This window comes from Cotesia typhae, unplaced genomic scaffold, assembly GCF_013202065.1.
Source record: "Cotesia typhae breed Kobodo isofemale line unplaced genomic scaffold, CoteBio_Ctyphae contig_42, whole genome shotgun sequence".
In the NCBI taxonomy this organism is placed as follows: domain Eukaryota; kingdom Metazoa; phylum Arthropoda; class Insecta; order Hymenoptera; family Braconidae; genus Cotesia; species Cotesia typhae.
In genome coordinates this window covers 32,501-51,519 of record NW_027423751.1, presented here as the reverse complement: position 1 = coordinate 51,519, position 19,019 = coordinate 32,501, and the positions used below count along the sequence as shown (strand labels likewise).

General features: G+C 29.0%; 1 long non-coding RNA gene and 1 other non-coding gene across 2 annotated transcripts in view; both read left to right on the top strand.

Annotated features, from left to right (window-relative positions):
* The first annotated feature begins 2,004 nt into the window (after positions 1-2,004).
* LOC141528077 (uncharacterized) lies at positions 2,005-3,174 on the top strand. The gene is made up of 3 exons (XR_012479303.1): positions 2,005-2,052; positions 2,252-2,522; positions 2,614-3,174. It is a non-coding gene; the product is annotated as an uncharacterized LOC141528077 (long non-coding RNA).
* Positions 3,175-18,989: 15,815 nt separating this feature from the next.
* The window catches only part of LOC141528135 (small subunit ribosomal RNA), a 1,907-nt gene continuing 1,877 nt past the window's right edge, over positions 18,990-19,019 (top strand). Inside the window, exon 1 of the ribosomal RNA XR_012479321.1 lies at positions 18,990-19,019. This exon is cut by the window's right edge and continues 1,877 nt beyond it. This is a non-coding gene — a ribosomal RNA (small subunit ribosomal RNA).

Below are 19,019 nucleotides of genomic sequence, written 5' to 3'. Positions count from 1 at the left end.
GTATTTAATAATACGTACTTTTGGTTGTCAAATCCACTACCATTACATATTTGTGATATCTCCAATATTTCAAGAAATTTCCAAAATTCCTTTATATTGGATATAATAAAATCACTTTTCACTGATTGATTACTCTTCGCATTCGTTACCTATAAAAAATAAATAATTAATTTCCTTCTCTAAAAATTGTCAACGAATAAAAAAATTCTTACTGTTATATTCAGAGCTTTATCTACTTTAACACGAAACTTAACATCGTATGATTTATAATCTAAATGGCAAAGAATGACAGCAGGGGAATCAAAATGATCCTCAACCCAGCTCCATTTTTAGGTAACTTAGAAGTTTCCAAAGATCTTACCAATTCATGAATAGAGAATTGAGTATTTAACTTGGATGACTCCGAATCAATACGTGCGTTCTAGAAAAATGTGAAAACATTATAAATACCGAAGAAATTTTAGAATTATTATTATCCAAATATCTTAAAGTTCCCAGGTCAATTATCATCACCCTATATAATATATAATGAAATTTTCTAGTCCTACCTGCACAATATTATTTGCTTCTACAACGTAATTATCAATTTGTAAATCAACTGAAATCTGTTAAAAAATTTCTTTAGTTTAGCCCTTTTTTTTCATTATAGTTTTATTGAATCGTAAAAATAATAAAAATAAAAAAACCTGATCAACTTCCACTAAGTCCTGACTTTCAATAAACTGACGTCCATCTGTGAGATCTACAATAATTTTCTGTAAAATAAGAAATTCAATGACATTTGAAATTATTACATGATAGTAATTATTTGAAATTAAAATTAATAAAATTTTAACAGCAGCTCTCACATTTACAGTTTCATCAAGTGGCACATTAATTAAAGGTGACGTCTCGTTGATATTTTTAAATAATGTAGGAATAGCACCAGGTTTGAGAGTTATTTTTTCCTCTCAGATACGTACGGTTCTTGACCAGGGATATTTATCACATCTTTCCTTAAAATATATTCCTCATCAAAATGCTTATCACAAATGAATGAACTAAAATCTAAATCTTGTTCTAATATTTGACTCCAATTTCGGACTATCTCAGGATCCTACAGAAAGTATGTAAATTTTTCAATTAGTTCAATATATGTAAGCTTCATTGTATGAAATTATTTATAACTAAAATTGATATACAAAATAAATGGAGAAATGACTGACAACTGGGTACTAGAAGTTATGAACTTCCCAATTTTTTTGAAAAGCGGAAAAAGTAGAGATTTAAAATTTTTTTAGCTTCTTTTTATACATGAATATTTTTTCCATAACAAAATTCAAAGACATCTGCTATTTACGTTTTCAGAGGAATTAATTATTTTTATAACTTTATGCATCATACGATTTTTAAATATTTATTTGGATTTTTAATATAGTTTAATTGAATGAAAATTAATAAATAACATTACTTAATTATCAAATTAATATTTTTACACGGAGTAAATTAAAGCTTTAAGGTTATACTTACTTTAGGTACTGTAAACATAGAATTTTTCTGTAGTTGTAATTCTTTTTTTACTTTTTTATTGTTTTTGCTATTCGCACAACTCACCACAGTACAATATTTAACCATATTTCACTTTTATTTATAACTAATAACAGAATAAATATTATACAACACTACTTGTGTTTACAAAAACACATATATAAAAATCTGAACTCCCGAACAGTATCGCCGCCCTTGTGGAGAATTATTGTACCCGATATTGCCTCATTTTTGAGGACACACAAAGAGTATAAGATAGAGGGGAAGGTCGCGTATACTGTTACGAATGCCATCTGATGTTTGTGTCCAAGTACTAAAGTACTGTCATGGCGGTTTAAAGTAATGCGTCATACTGGTAATACCAAAGTTGCTTGTAACGGCTAACAGCACTTGATTTTTATCTTAATATAAAATTTTTTTAAACTAATTAAAAAAACATGGTTCGGTGTAATGTGAAAAGATGTCTAAGAAGACCAGAAAAGATAAAGACCATTCTTTTTTTTTATGGCCAAAGGAAGAACGAATGTAAGTAATATAGGCATTAAATTTATAGCGTCTCAAAAGTAAGTTATTGATTATCGATCAACTTTTCTTGCTTGTAAATATTTATATCCTGTAAACTTGGTGTTGTTAAATGTTTTTATTTACATTAAATTACATAATATTAAAAATTTTGCTCGATGAAATTAGTGTTTTGAATTGATTTTTAAATTTTATTGTATAGACGCCAACAATGGAAGGACTTTGCTCAGTATAAAGGGTCTTCCAACAGTTTACGAATTTGTTCCGATCATTTTGAAAGACGTTATATCAAGAAAAATGCACCACCCAAACGACTATTAGTACCAAATGCTGTTCCTACTTTACTTCCGCCTGATAATATTTTGAAGATGCCCAAGAATATGCCAAAACCTCCTTTGACAAATTCAACTGCAAAAATTTATTAGTAAACGTCAATAATGAAGAAGTTATATTTGAACGTCCGGCTTTGAAAGGTATTGTTTTAAAAATAATTTAAAGAAAAAATGAGAATTGTTGCAGTAGTAAAATAGAACAATATCGCTAATATCAATATTGTTGTTACAGATGAATGCTCGCATAATGACAGGGGCATTACTTTTGAAATACGCAAGGCTACTGATAATGAACCAGCTTTAATTAATATTGAAACAAATAGCTTTGTGAAAATTTCATTAAGAGGTAAGAAGTGCTTCTGCTTGCATTAGAAGCTGTGACTTAAATACAGGCAAAAAAATCAGTAAATTGCATTTAATATTTAAATTCATGATTTTTTTGCGTTTCTGTCGAGTAAAAGAAACTGGTGAAACGATAGAAAATGTAATAAATCCAAAAGTGAGGGGATAAAATGCAGAAGATATACTTCAAAAAAAAATCAAAAAAAAATTCTGTGATATTCAACTGAGAGATAGCATTTTGAAAATTATAACTATTGTAACAAGCAGCCTTACAATTTTTCCAAATTTTTATTATTTCAATGCCAATGAAAATGTGATATTTTGTTATTAATAATTGTAAATAATTAAAAATTATAGTAACTACTGTTTTAAAAATGTCTGAGCCCGAATTGTAAATATTATTTATTAGAATTTTTGTTACTACTGTTTCAAAAATATCTGAATCAAAATTGTAAATATTTTTAGATTTTTTGTTTAAATAGCTTATTAAAATTTAAACACAAATTTTTAATTTTTGGTAAAAAATAGAAAATATTTTAAATACCTTAAATTAACATTTTCTTATTTTGGAGATGATAAAATTGGAAAATTGTAAGTAACTTAATATTGTTCGAATTGCATTGTAATCAATCCCCGGAAACATGATAGATATTCCAGATTTACCGTAGCAATAGTGAACAGTATATAATAATTGCAACTTATTACAGCCTTATACGCATTAATACCAGTGTAAAATTTAGTAACAACATCAAAATAAAACTCGACAAAATTTACAATTAAGATTATTTGATTGTGAAGCCAATTCCTATCCTACTTAGTTTAATTTTTTTCTGTCCCCACTTTTTCTACTAATCACAAACACAATAAGTTCATGAATCTTACAAAGCATCATCTATTACGTCATCAATTTTTTTTTTTTTCATTACAAGACGAACGAGAAATTGGAAAATCAACGGAACCACTAAAAATCCAGAAGCAGTAATACGGCCAACTGATAGTCAAGAACCTAAATTTAATGCAGCAGAAAAACTTATCAATACTGTCGAGGCAGCCTCACAAAATGATACTTATATGCCCATATTGCCAACTAATTCTGAAGAACCGAAATCTAACGCAGCATTGGAAGAGTTGCCATTCAACAACAGGGCGGAAACGCTAAACTTGAATATTTCGCCTGAGATTCCTGCGCAATATAGTACACCTAAAAAGAATCATAAATTTATACGTAAGTTTGAACTTTTTCAAAAAAACACCGAGTCAAATAATGAAATCACCGAACGCAGTATCTTCTAAAGTTAAAAAAATTGAAATGTTAACGCCTAAATCTTTAAGGCTGCATAAAGGGGCTAGAACAATAGGTCGATTGCGAAGCCAAATTAACAGGATGGAGAAAAAATTTGCTGTAAAAAAAAAAATGAAGCAAGACGTTGAATCAATAATAAATGCGTCATCAAATTATTTGAGTAAAAAGCTTTAGTATTATTTGCAGCCCAATTACGCTTATCTGTGAAGAACAAATATGCTAAACGCTACAGTAACGAGGTGAAAGATATTGCATTGTCTATAAAATATCATTCCCCAAAACTTATAAGCTTTTAGCGAAATTTCTACATATACCAACTATAAGGACTTTGAACGAATATCAAAAAGATTTTCCTACCACTCCAGGTTTAAATTTAACTGTATTAAATCAACTTAAAGATACGTTTGAAAAAAACAATACTGAAGATCGTCTTGTTAGTGTTTTATTCGACGAAATAAGTTTAGCCACTGAAGTTCACTATGATGCAGCCAAAGATATGTTCCACGGTTATGCTGATGATGGGGAAGAGCGTACGAATGAAATAGCGCATTGTGCATTAGTAGCAATGATAACTTGGATTAATAAACCAATGAAGCAAACGATTGGATATTGGTTTCTAGGAAAGAAAGGCAATTCAGCAAAAACTCACAAAATAATGGTTAATACTATTGAAAAATTGAATGAGACTGATCTTATCGTCAAATGTTTAATTTGCGATCAGGGAACTCGAAATACCGGACTGATAAAGAAGTACAAAATAACTAAAGATAAACCTTTCTTCGAGTTTACAGTTGGTGACGAAAAACGCAAGATTTATATCATTTTTGACCCTCCTCATTTAATCAAATCTTTTCGCAACAATCTATTTAACAAAAGATTTAAATACCGAGGTGGATACGTAGATTGGAAACTGATTTACAAAGTTTATTTGTTGAGTAACCAAATGAACATTAATTTTATTCCAAAAATCAATGATCGTCATTTTGGAATGCAACAAAATGCAGCTAAAATGACTGTTTCACTAGCAACTCAAATTTTTTCAAATTCAATGTATTTAGCTTATCAAGCTTACAGAATGATAAAACCGAACGAATTTCCCGACAATGATACAACGGCAGATTTCTTATTGGACATGGATAAATTATTTGATTCACTTAACTCGCATCTTCTTCAACCAACAGTTAAATCAAAATTAAATTTTGCCATAACTGAGACATCTGGACACATAGAATTTTTAAATGAAATGTTGCTTCACTTTGCCGATAGCAAATTTGAAAAAAAAATGATAAACAAAAAGCTATTCCACCGTGCATCACAGGAATTATGCTAACTATTAACAGTGTTTTAAAATTATCTGAAGAGCTAAGAAAAGAATATAATATTCCAGCATTGAAAACTAGGCGTTTGAATCAAGATCCTCTCGAAAATTTGTTTGCAGTTATTCGTCAACAAAATGGATGTTCAGTCAATCCTTCTACCAGATCATTCGAGACAGCTATAAAACAAAATTTTATTACGCAATTAACTAAAGTTTCCGAATCGGCAAACTGTCAAGATGACGGAAACATGATTTTTGCAAAATTAAACAAGCTCAGTGCTGCAATCGCCAAGCCACAAAAAAGTCAACTGTCTTTGCGAGAAGCCTTAATAGAAGCCTCCAATCCAATCAAAGAAATAGAAAAAGATATGTCACTGACAGAAACAGCTTCATTCACCCATGACAATGCGATTTATTACATTTGTGGATATCTAACCCGCAAATTTTTAAAGTTTCACAAAAACTGTCAAAAATGTGTAGATTTCCTAGTACTACCTAAATCTGATAACAATTATCAAGAATACAAACTATTTACTATTATGAAAGACTATGCTGATAAAAATGGGCTCCAATATTCTACAGAAATTGTGTTTACAGCTGTTAAAAATGGAATACCAAGTTTGACGAAGTTATCCGTAGTTGTATTTATGAAAAAATATATCGGCGCATTTATACTCAACACTGAGTTCAGAATTACCAGCTTTTCAATTGTGTTCCTTCGATGCTACAACTTTATTTTTAAATATTTTTATAAAAACACGATGCTTCTGGGAAGCGCGATTCATCAGACGTGATCTAAAAAAGACTGATACTGTAACATCCAAAAAAATAAATATAAGGAAACTGTCAAAATTCGTAAAATCAACTACTGAAGAAATTCCAAAGATAAAATCGAACCAAAGTGAAGACCAATAAAAAATAAATTAAGGAAAAGATTGAGTAAAATATATATTTATATATTATTTATCTGTTATAGTCATTTAAGCAAAAAAATTTTTATACATATTATTTAATTGTTATTCTGTTATATACGTTAAAGCATATTTCGTAGATAGATTTTTTCATATTACCAAGTGCAATGACAGAATTTTGGCTGTTGCAGCAGTGATTAGTAAAACAATATGTTTTATGAAATATTTTATTATTATAATTAATAGGTTGCTTTTAAGAAAACTTTTATTAATATGAGAGAGCTTTATATTTACACCAAGTTTTATATTATGTTTTTAATTAGTTCAATTGAGTAAATTTTATCGTACATCAAATCATTTTGCAAAAGAAAGATTGCTTTTTGCTAATTTTTACAATATAATTATTGTTAAAATAATAGTTTTATCATTTCAGGATTATCATTAATCAATTTTTTATTACTATGTATTTGCAGATATTTATTATTTTAATAAATTTTAATAATTCTTAATTATTTTGTCTTAAATTATTTGTTTTCACATTTTATCTTAGGAAATTTAAATTGAACTGAACCGAATGTCCCGCGCGTTTTACGTTTTCATGACTGGACACAATCACTAGAGGCGTTGAAACTTGTGTACGCTTTTTAACATTGCCACTAATGAGAGCCTTCCCCTCTATCTTATACTCTTTGAGGACACATATACGGCGAGGAAACCTATAGCGATCGTTCTCCTTCTATCTAGGCTTCGTGATTCAACGGGATAGCTCACTGAAGTTAGAACCCCAAATTTTTTCTTTTAATTTTTGATTTTTTTTTCTATCACGTTTTCAGCTTTTCGTTTGTTCTTTATTATTCACTCTTAACATTTGATCGTTCTCCATTTATTTTAAAAAGAATTTATTAATAATGTACCTTTAAGTTAGCCCCCCTGTCGCATTTTTTAATATTTTGGTAGCAATTTGAGTCATCAAGCCTCTATTTTTGATTGTTCATGTATATTTAACATTTGTTCCTACTTCACATTTTTTATTTGTTGTTTAATTAACATTTTTAATTAGCTGTATGTATGCATTCTAAATATTTGCACTGCGCATGCGTCAACTTTACGTATATAGACTTTTAGCGCGGTCTTTTGAAAATTATAGTGACAAGCACATCTCATGTATAAAAAATTAAAAAATTTAATTCAAATAATTGAAAAAAAATTGTTAGACGTCAGCCAATATCAATGTCATTAAGTAAATAAATATTCATTTCATTCTAAATTTTTAAAAATATCGAGAGAATTGTTAATCAATGCATGTACATTTTTTTTTATTTTCATCAATTCTATTTTCATCAATACTACGAAGTATTAAAAAAAAAAAAAAAAAAAAAAAAAAATCCATAACAATTAACAAAAATTTCAATACGTTATTAAAATAAAACTTATTATAAAATTATTAAAAACTACACGTTGCCCTTTTGTCCTGTGACCTCTATAATTAAAATTACAAGAAAAATACACTTACTCTAATCACTCTGCTGGTCAATATAATTTTCAAAAGTCCGCGCTGAAAGTCTAAACGTAAAGTTGACGCATGCGCAGTGCAAATATTTAGAATACAAATATTCAGCTTATTAAAAATGTTAATTAAACTAGTAATAAACAATTTAAAGTTGGAACAAAGGTTTTTTGTACATGAACAATCATAATCAGAGGTTATTCCCATTGGATAGTGTACCATTCTATGATTTTGTGGTCGTTGCCGATAGGTTGCATTGTTATCCAATCAAGTGGATTTAGGTGAAAAGTCTGACAATTATGAGCATGGTGTATTGTGTCATTTACTTACAACAATGTCATAATAACAATAACACTAATAATAAAAATTATGAGAATGAAATTAATTATATCGGTAATACCAAATTGAGGTTAAAAATATCATTATCATTATTATTACTGAATGAATTATTGTTATTATTAAATTAATGTGTATTAGAGTATTAAATCCAAATCAACAACTTTTTTAATTAAAAAAATGTTAAAATTTTTACTGTATATAAATAAAAATGTAAAATCCCTATTAATAAGATAGTTAATCGCTTTTAACCGCGGAGTTTACGCGGATCAGTCACGTTAAGTCTTTTAATGCTACTAGCTATTATGAGAGAAACAGAATTTCAATTTTTTTATTAGGATTTGATTATCAAAATTAATGAATAAACAACCTATCATATTAGAATAGCTTTGCCTGCATTAATTTATTCATTTATGAATTTTCAATTTTGCGCGGGAAAAATTTAATTTTGAAATTAAGAATGTTAAAATACTTCATAAATACAAAATTTCTAGAACAAACTATCAAACAACTTCATATGTGGATGGTTTTCAAACCTATTCTTTCTATTGAATTTCATTTATTAACTAGACTAAATACACACAACAGGCTAAAGATTGTTTGAGTTTTACTTTCTTCCTTCAGGCCAGCAGTTCAAGATTTAGGCAATTCTCATTGGATAGTGTACACATTCTACGACTTTATAGTCGTTGCCTGTAGGTGACATTGTTATTCAATCGAGCGAATTTCAAATAATTGTAATTTTTAGGCCATAGGTATTACAATTATGCGTATGATGCATTGTCCCCTTTATTAACAATAATGTCATTGTAACAATAACAATAATAATCATTATAAAAATGAAATTTATTATATCGGTAATGATAAATTGATCTTAAAAGTATCATTATCATTGTTTATCTCATTACCAAAATAATTATTGTTATGGTTAAATTAATGTGTAGTAGAGCATTAAATCTAGATTAACAACTTTTTTAATTCAAAAAAATGTTAAACTTTAACTATATATACATAAAAAATTTAAAATCCCCATTGATAAGCTAGTTAATTGATTGAAACCGAAGAGTTTACACGGGTCAGTCACGTTAAGTTTTTTAATGCTACTAGCTACTATGAGAGAAACAGAATTTTAATTTTTTTGTTAGGATTTGATTTTCAAAATTAACGAACAAATAACCTTTTATATGATAATAGCTTTACCTGCATTAATTAATTTATTTACATATTTCTAATTTTACGCGGGAAAAGTTCAATTTAAAAATTAAGAGGCGAGCAAAAATTACACTTAACAAAAAGATATGAAATCCGAACGAAAACAGTTTCACTGTAAAAAATTGCGCCAAGTCCACGTTCATAAAACTCATCTCAATAACATCTGCACTTTGCAAAAAAATAAGACTCGTTACAATAATTTTCATTCTATACAAAAAAAGTTAAATACAAAAAAATACCAAGAAACCGTCATAATGTTGAAAAAATTGAAAAAAATTTGTTGAAAATTTAAAAATTAAGAAAAAATTTTTTTATCGTACTTGGGGCGCGTCATTGAGTACCCCAAATTTTTTCGAACGAATTTCAACCCGAGAAAAAACGATTTCGCTTGAATTTATGTAATGTAAATATGTATAATTATATAATATAATATATATATATATATATATATATATATATATATATATATATATATATATATATATATATATATATATATATATATATTATATCTTATCAGCTCTAATTATATAATATATGATTTCATACATTGTTATGTTTATAGATTCACGTTAGTGAAGTATACTCAACGAATTAAAAACACTGCTTACTGGATTAATATCAGTTTCAGTGAAAAAATCCGTTTCGAAAATTTTTTCAGATTTTTAGTGAAAATATCTGTCAATATGGTAGTCTGGTGAAGATATCTGAAATAACACAAAATTTTTTAATTCAATTTTTTCAGTTCCGTCATTAAGCTTTCATGAAGAAACTTGATCATGCTTCGTTTAATTGTAATTAACACATTTTGATTGGCAATCACACCGCATTTTCTCAATTTAGTCGGCCATACGTTTTATTTTTTAATCAACTTAATTTTCGCAGTGATTCCACGACAGAGTCAATGTATGCAGGCGTATTCACTTGTAACCAAATTGCATAACCGAACAGGAGAGGGCGTTTTATTGAAATCATAAACGATGGGCGGAGAATTTAAAAATTTCAAATAAAATACGTATGCCATGTTGATTTTACCTAACTTTTGTTAAACGTATCATAAAATAATATTTCATTAATTACATTTATGCATTTTATAGGTTGACTTACTTATAAATGTTGAAACATTAAAAGGATGTTCATGTATCCTGAAAAAATTTGGGGTACTCGATGACGCGCGCCAAGTACGATAAAAAAATTTTTTCTTAATTTTTAAATTTTCAACAAATTTTTTTCAATTTTTTCAACATTATGACGGTTTCTTGGTATTTTTTTGTATTTAACTTTTTTTTGTATAGAATGAAAATTATTGTAACGAGTCTTATTTTTTTTGCAAAGTGCAGATGTTATTGAGATGAGTTTTATGAACGTGGACTTGGCGCAATTTTTTACAGTGAAACTGTTTTTGTTCGGATATACGGTATGTCGGATATAACATACTCTTTTTTTTTTTTTTTTTTAATTTAAAATTTAGATTGAAGACTCTGTATTCACATCGCCAGCTATGGATTCACCGTTAATGACCATCATAAGCAATACTACTTCATCGGATACATTCGCGTTAGACGCTCTCACGCTTTGAGCGCTCACGCTTATAAGCACAAACTATTGGCGTTGGTGTAGATTTACGAACGCTTTGAATCAATCAGAAAATATCATTCGTTTTGTGAGCGTTAGTTTGTATCAATATGGCGAATGTGGGAAATTTTGATCAAATAGTAAATAATTTATTGGAAATAATCAACGATGAGTTTGATAGTGATGATAGTGATGAATATGATATGATTGAAGACAGTAATGAAGAAATGGAGTGGAAATATTGTAATATTTACTTAAATTTATCTTTTAAAAAAGAACCCATACCAAGGCTCCAAAATTTTGTTGAAGAGGTTATTCCAGCTTTTAGTGATAAAGAATTTAAATCTCACTTTAGGTAATTAATAAAGTATCGAATTTAATATTGTAAAAATGTTAAATTTTGTTTACCAATATAAATTTATGGATTAAATTGTAAACAAATAAATGTTTCAATAATTCTAGGTTATGTCGATCAACATTTAATTTTATCCTTGATACAACGAATCCATCATTAACAAGAAAAATTTCAGGATCTCCTATAATACCGCCCGATTATTGATCACTATATCGAAAATGGCCACTCCAGAATCATATCGGTATAACGAAAGAATATTGCTGAAGTTTCAGATAAAATTATTCGTTATAAAACAGATTTTAACTGAATGTATTATTTTTGAAGGTCTATATGCCAAAAATTTGGCGTTAGTTTTGCTGCACTGTTATCAAGTTTACGAAGGGTTACATCAGCATTAGTTGAAATAGCTCCACATTTTATAACTGGGCCTGAAAACGAAAAAGTTAAAGAAATTTCTAATCAATTTGAAGCTACGAGCGGTTTTCCTAATTCAAAACAGGCTGTTTGTGATGCTCAAAGTAAATTTATCCACTGCTATGTTGGTAATGTTGGCTCTGTACGTGACGCACAAGTATTCCGTTTATCAGAAGTGCATGGTTATCTCAGCGATCCAGAAAAATTTCTAAATGATTATCATCTAGTTGGTGATGTGGCTTATCCTCTCCATAAACATTTATTAACACCGTATCGGGATAATGGACACTTATCAGCACAACAAAAAAATTACAATTTTTGTCATTCTTCAGCACGCGTAGCTATTGAACGTGCATTTGGATTACTTAAGAAAAGATTTCACAGCTTACTTACTGTTTTAGATATGAATCAAACAGATTTAATACCTGAATACATCATAGCTTGTTATGTATTGCATAATATATGCTTATGGAAAGAAGATGAATTTCTCATTGACAAAATAGTCGAAGAAAATTCTAATATGAATGACATAAACGATAATGGTCAAAATAGAGTATTATTAGCTGAAGTCGAAAAACAGAATAACAGTATTTGTGACCAATTAATTATAAGAAATGTGTAATAAAAATAACTGTAATTGTTATTGTAAATCAACTACAAATTTTATTATACCATAAAAATATTTTTAGCGGTCGGTGTAAAGTGTCGTGTAAAGAAACTAATAATTAGAGATACGTTCTTCAATGAATTTCTGCATCCGGAAACATATAAATTTTTGAAAATCACGAAAGCTAAAGCAAATGAACTCAAATTTAAGTACGCTTAGGTGCATAAAAACGTAGTTTATTTGAAAGAAAATAATGATTTAGTCAAAATTGAAGTACACTCTCTAAATGATCTCAATAAACTAAATCAACAATTACCATGCAAACATATCTCAAATTGTTAAACTTTAAATATCTTAACCACGGAGCCTAGATAGAGCTTTATCGAAACTCTATCTCTATTTCTCTCTAAGCTTCGCGATCCTAACTCTTAATATAAATAGCTACCTCGCTCATATACAGCTCCAGTTTTATTTCTTAGTTTGTCACGGGGTCCCTGCTATATCGACTAAAAGACTACCCTCTAACCATAAAGTATCGACGGGTCACAGTGCGCGGTGACATTAAGTTCGGCCCTCCGGCCGAAAAGTGGCAACTTCCTGGCCGCTGTGCTAAATGAAGTTGCCACATTCCGGCTACGACGAGCAGAAAAATAGTATACACACCTTGGCCAGTAAAAAGTAAAGCTTCAGACCACATGTTTGTCAACCTCGGCTTCGCCTTGACCAACAATTACATGTGATCTGAGACTTTTTTTATTTAACTGGCCTAGGTATGTAATATACTATTTCTGTTCGACAGAGCCAGGAAGCGGCAACTTCGTTTAGCGCAGCGGCCCAAAAGTTGGCGCTTTCTGGCTGGAGGACAGAAAACTTTTTTTTCACCATTGTTTTTATGAATATGAGGTCATAAAAAGTGTATGCATCAGTGAGGTAATGGATAGAAAAGTCGTCTTATTTATAAAAATATGAACTATTGTTCCTATAATTAGTGTTATTTTTATTTTTATTATAATTATTGTTGTTGATGTTGTTGTTACAGTTATATTTTATAATTGAATAGAAGCTCCAAGCCCGATATTTATTTATTTATTTGATGCCAATCGGCATTATACAATAATTAGTACATACTTTGAATTATAGGATATAAAATTAGAAATTATTGAATCTGAGAAATTTAGCTCAAAAATTATACACATAATTTAGCGATGCCTGCAGAAACTTAAAAAAAAAAAAAAAAAAAAAAAAAAAAAAAAACAAAAAAATAAAAAAATTCGCAAGTTCAAAAGACAAAAAGAAAAAATACAACTTTAATAGCGTTAATCATAATATTGTAATATATGTCTTATGAGATTAGAACTGAATGCCTGGAAGGAGCCACCAAAAAGTTCACGGAATCATATAGGGAGTTCAACAGGTTGGAGATTCTGTTTCTTGGTCCATTTATCACATACTATGCGTGACATTAATTTATCTCTGTTCGTGTTGCTTTTGTATTATTGGAAATGTGTATTTATGGATTTTTAAATATATGGATATGGAAATTTCTAAAAATGGATATTTGATTTTTTGGAAGTAACAATAAAAGTATTTAAGTAAAATTAGACATCAATAAAAAAGAAAATAATTATAAATGTACAACTGCACTAATGGTTAACTGAAAAAATGAAATCCCTATTTTTGAAAATATTTTCAAATGGAAATACAAGTATTTGATAAAGAGTTCAAATAAACAAATAGATTAATGGACATTTATGAAAATAGATAATAATATAAAAAGACATCAATAAAAATGGTTAAAAATTGTTGGAATTAATATTTAGATTTATCTTTAGAGAAAACTTGTACAGGACAACGTCACTGTATTTAGTATACCTGAATTATGTATACATGTTTGTATAGTATACAGTTCACTGTAAAGTCCTGTATTCAGTATACCTGGTAATGTTTCCACTACCCCTTGACCCTTAATGAAGTAGTGGGAGTATACTGAGTACTGAGGGTACTAGATGTAACGAATAATTTTTCTATTATAGTTAGTCGAGTTGAACTCTTTCACCATCAAGTGTTAATTGTCCAAATTTAGAATCATTTTATTGCAAATAATTTAACATTGTATTTCTGTCAACTTAAACTCATTTAATATTGTTCGTTGAGTTTAATTCAGTGTGAAGCTAATTTAATATTAATTAATTTACTTATTTTACTTTGTATCAATAAGCAATACCCGAGTAATTATTTTTAACAAAAATACAAACGTACAATTGAATAAATAGAACAGTCACTTAATGAATATATGATTTTATGAACAATTGAAAAAATGGACATTTAAATTTTAAGAAAAGTGAATAAATGGGCATTTGATTAAATGCCCATCAATTAAAATGAAATCTGTAAAAATGGACATTTGAATAAATGAACTTCGATAAAAAAATACTTACTTAAATGGAAATTAGTACAAATGGACATTCATAAAAAATTGACATTTATAAAAATGGACAAATGATTTAAATTTAATTACAAATAATTACAAAGTTGATTAATTATAAAATTAGGGTTTTTGGCTTGCGTAAAGTAAAAAAGATGTCAGAAGAGCTGGGAACTCGGCTACCGACACACCCATACAAAGTTCGAAAACCGGCCCTCGGATGGCCCATCGTCGGGCGAAGGATACTGGTTGACGGCCGATCATTGGCGACTTTTAATGGCCCACGGACGGCTGAATGTCCAAATGATAACAACGGCCCATTAACGGCAGTTGATTATCGGCCGATTGTAAAAAAAGTTATCGGGCCGTTAATGGCTGATCATCGGTTGAGTATGTTAAATAAAAAAAAAAAAAAAAACTAAAAATTTAGCCGATATGCCGTAGAATTTTGATTCCTATAGTCGTATTGGCGTTATGAAGTCAAGTAGTAGAAGATGTAGCACAGGAGCATCGATCCTAGTCGGATATTCTGAAAAATTTTGAAGGTTAAGTGGAAGTGGAAATCGAACCTGATTCGTCTGCGTGAAAGTCTCAATGATTACCGGCTGCGCCGCATGCTGGAATCTAACTGAAAAATTCTACTTAGCTATTTGAATTATTGAAATATATTTTATTACTGCATATACAGATTATGAAATTTATTAGTACTCAATTTTGTCGATTTTTGTATAAAGTTTTTAAATGTCTGAAGACGATTATTTTTTTATTCTAAATTTAATTTGCACCAAACCTATTTAGGCTAATCCCTTATTAGAAAAAGAGATTCAAAAAGATTACCTCAATGTAAAGTGTATATCTATGTAGTAGTAAAAATCAAATCTTTTTCAATTTTTTCAAGCAATTTTAATCTTTTTAAATGTCTTTTTCTAATAAGGGATAGTTGATCCTTCCAATAGTTATATGTTTGTTTAAAAATTATGCCATTCTTTTCTCAAGTCAAACTTCAAAATCACATTTAAAATTTTTATTGTCTTGTTTTATTTACTCATTATTTTTGTTTAGATTTACGATAATCTTGTATAAAAGTTTATATATTTTTTTATTTATTTATATAAGTTTATATATAACTTCTATTTGTATCAATAATAATCTTAAATAAACATTACAATATCTTTTTCATTTTTAAATATTATACTTCGCGTAATGCATCTCCGAAAACCCAAATTTGTGTTATAATAAAATAACAAATTGGCCAAGAACAGCCAGACTTTGGGCGATAAATGAATATTAATTGCAAAACATTAATGTCCGCAATAGACGGCGACCAGCGTTTAACCAAGTATGGCCCGTTGACATATCCCTATAACTGGCCAATCGATGGCTGCCAGATATCGGCCGATGGTTGGGATTGTTTCCATTAACGGCAACTTTGTATGGGCATCTTCTTCGTAGGTTTTTTGTCAATTGTTTTTTTGTCAATTGGTTTTGTTAAATTTTAACCAAATTGTTATCAAATAAACAATTGAATGTGATTATAGTTTAGACACTAAAATTAGTGTAAATTATTTAGAAGAAAAATTGAACCTTTCTCTCAAGGTATAACACAATATAAATTGGATAATTTAAAACCACAACCATAGATAATAACCTATAAAAACTTGGAAAACTGTAATCATTTAGCTTAGTCAAACTTACTCATGAACTCTTTAAAAATTGATAGTATTTTACTTGAAAATTCGTATCCAGACGAATTACTGAATACTTTTAGAACCGAGATCCTTTCTTCTCTGAATTTATGTGCACCAATATTTACCAAAAGAGATATTCGTTGAAATAACCATTGGTTCATTAAAAAGCTAAAAGTAAAGTGTAAAGAGCGTGATGAATTTTACAAGAAAGTCAGAAGAAATAGTGATTCAAATTTACTTGTTCTTTTTAGACTAAAAAGAAAAGATATAAAAACTGAATTGAATCATGCTCGTGAAGAATATCTAAAAACTGTTTTCTCAAATCTGCCTTATAGTTCAACTGTTTGAACCAAACTTGTATTAAACACCTTAAATTAATTAAATCGAATTCTTCATCACCGCTGAATTGCTTCGAGGCTTGTAAACTGAATTAATACTATGTAAATATAATCAGGAAACATCCAACGTGCGATTTGGATTTCGTTAATATCTTGTAAATAGAACATACAAGGAAGGTTAAATGTTCATTTAATTGGATCGAGATTGATATTGTTGATGTTGCCAAGACACTGTAAGTATCTTACTCTGTATAAATCAAAAGAGAAAAGCCCTGACGGACTCAATCTGAAATGTTTAAGAGATCATTTTTCGCAAATATCACTTTTCCTTACAGCTTTATTTAATAGATCTTCTGACACTGGTATCTTACCTGATATTTGAAAGATTATCTACAAAATACCTCTAAATAAAATTGTACAGTTGGAAATTTATCTCATTTAGTTAAGGTATTTGAAAGAATTATTGCTAATCAGATAACATCCGTCCATTCATCTATCCGTTATTGGCTGCTTATTTTAATTGATAACTAATTATCGATGCCTCAGAATAAAATATGGCAGATGACTTTTCGGCTCAGAATTAACTTTTTCCATATCTGATGAAATTATTATGTCTGTGACATTTTGTACATAGATATGTATAAATTCATACATATATTACATTTTGAATTAAATCCATTTTATGAATTAGCTGAATGAAATGAGTCGGGAGAAAAATATATATGCTTTGAAAAGTTTCATCACAAAGTTACGAATCAAGCTTCAATACATATAATAATTTTTAAAACATTTATCTCAAAACATGATATCACAGGTATTATCCAAGTTATGTCGGTATAGTTGGTGTTCTGTAGCAACAAAGCCGATTGTAGACGGTGAGGGAGAACCCTCGTTATTTCGTACGACTAACATCCAGTAAAGTAAATCTACTGTTTGGCCTTACTGCTTACTCATAACAGATAAATTTAAACAACCACGCTTGTACAGATAACTTATGTGCGTGGTTTTTGGATACATAAATGAAAATTTTAACAACTTATTGATCTCGAGCTGATCAAATGTCACATTTTAAGTAAAAATAACAATAAACGTTTATAGTTGTAATAATTTTGAGTATAAACATGTGGATTTCTAAAAACAAATATTAATTGATGAGTTATTACAGCTACAAAAAGATAATCTTAACAATGTTTCGGAAGCGTTTAGTAGTATAACGTTGCAGAGTTATTTGTCAATCATGAAATTTAATTCTTCATGCGGATAAGCAACACGATGATATGTTCATCAATAACCGCTAAATGCGAAATAGACCAGTAGAATTCTCCAATTTAACAAAGTTAAATTATGATTCGCTGCAGTAAGGTGATACTTTAAATATTGTTTAAAAGATTCAAAGTGAATTGGAGTAATTAAATTGTTTTTTATCCTACTCAAATTAAATAAATTTATTTTAGTATTCAAATTTAATTAATTAAACCAGTTATTGATATTAAATAAAACATTTTTCCTCTTATTATTAACAAAATAAATAATAATATTTCAAAGTTTTCTTAACATACAAACTCAAGAGATATAAATGTAAAACATCAGGTACTAAGCAACTGAACAGCTGGGTATTATGGAAGAATCCGCTCAGAGTGGGGACATGCTGAGTCATTTAATCCTCCCTACCCGGTTCTCATCGTTGCTCGTATTTATATGAAAGAAGTAGTCTGTTGAAAGAAGTAATATCAGCAGCGCACAGTATATAGTATGTATAGTATATTCAGTTAATACTTAAATGCTGCTAGACTACGAAGAGGATTATTATTTTTAGTATAAAAACAGTATGTCTGAACGCATCACAGCCACGGGTCGATGTCTATGACTGAATGACTCCTATGTGGTAATCGCTTCGGCGTTTATTAACGTGTATATCTTCATGTGTGAAGAATACATTTATTCAATACTGAGTAATCGACTCACTTGTTTCCGAGCAAGAATACTAAAAGAATAATAAAAGCACGTTTACGTGTAAATAACCAAGTCGCTTAGAATTGATATCTAGCGAGAGTTGAAGTTTTTCAAAATCAGAGAGGGTGTTTGAATATGTTGTTTCACTTATACGTGAATAAATAGATATTATTATCAAAATAAAAGTGTTGTAAGAAACTTATATTTCAAATCAGCACCGCTTTTACAACTGTTAGTCGGACATTATATCATGAAAACTAACATGTTTGTATTAGTGTAAAAAGAGATTTCTAAATGTTTTATTTAATAAAACATGAACGAAGCTCCCTGGTTGATCCTGCCAGTAGTCATATG